General features: G+C 21.5%; 1 protein-coding gene across 3 annotated transcripts in view; it reads left to right on the plus strand.

Annotated features, from left to right (window-relative positions):
- Positions 1-675, plus strand: part of LOC106689696 (puratrophin-1) — an 898,854-nt gene that overhangs the window by 573,352 nt on the left and 324,827 nt on the right. The gene's annotated exons all lie outside the window — the stretch shown is intronic.

Consider the following 675-nt stretch of genomic DNA (forward strand, 5'->3'; position numbering starts at 1 on the left):
TAGATTATTTTACTATAATTTTAATTGACAATAAAGTTGTCCGACATTATCAGAAACATTATAGCAAATCATAAAATAAAAATTCCATGACAAACATTTCGAATAATTAAATTGAATGTTTAATTTACCATAAATATGTTATTTACATATTAAATATTAATTATATTTTAATTAATTTAGAATCGTAATTTTTCTGTATTTTTATAATGTTCATGATAATTACATAGTAGCTGAAACGCTAGATGTTAAATTTAAAATATTATTCTTGCCTAAAATTATTAAATGAATTTACAAAAAATCGTAAATAATAGATATGAAACTTTTTTTGTATAAAATAAGATTGAGGAAAACTTATTCATACCAGAAATGAACTACGTGAAATAAACGGAAGAAAACCTATGAAATCAAAAAATCCATCTTAATTAAAATTTGAACTAATTTACTTCTATTGATAACACAAGCAGGGGCTAATTAAATGTTAGATAAATTTTTAAACATCTTGTGCTTTGAAATTTCCGATGAAAGACTTTTTGTTTATGTTGGTATCTTAATATGCGAGACAAACAGAATATCGATTTAAAGGATTCACTAAAAAAACTAACTCAAGAATATGAAATCATAATTTTCAAATATTTTGACAAAAATAGATTTTAATTGATTTGTGAGAATAATACA

The sequence above is a fragment of the Halyomorpha halys genome, unplaced genomic scaffold (assembly GCF_000696795.3).
Source record: "Halyomorpha halys isolate HHAL.00 unplaced genomic scaffold, Hhal_1.1 Scaffold47.1, whole genome shotgun sequence".
Classification (NCBI taxonomy): domain Eukaryota; kingdom Metazoa; phylum Arthropoda; class Insecta; order Hemiptera; family Pentatomidae; genus Halyomorpha; species Halyomorpha halys.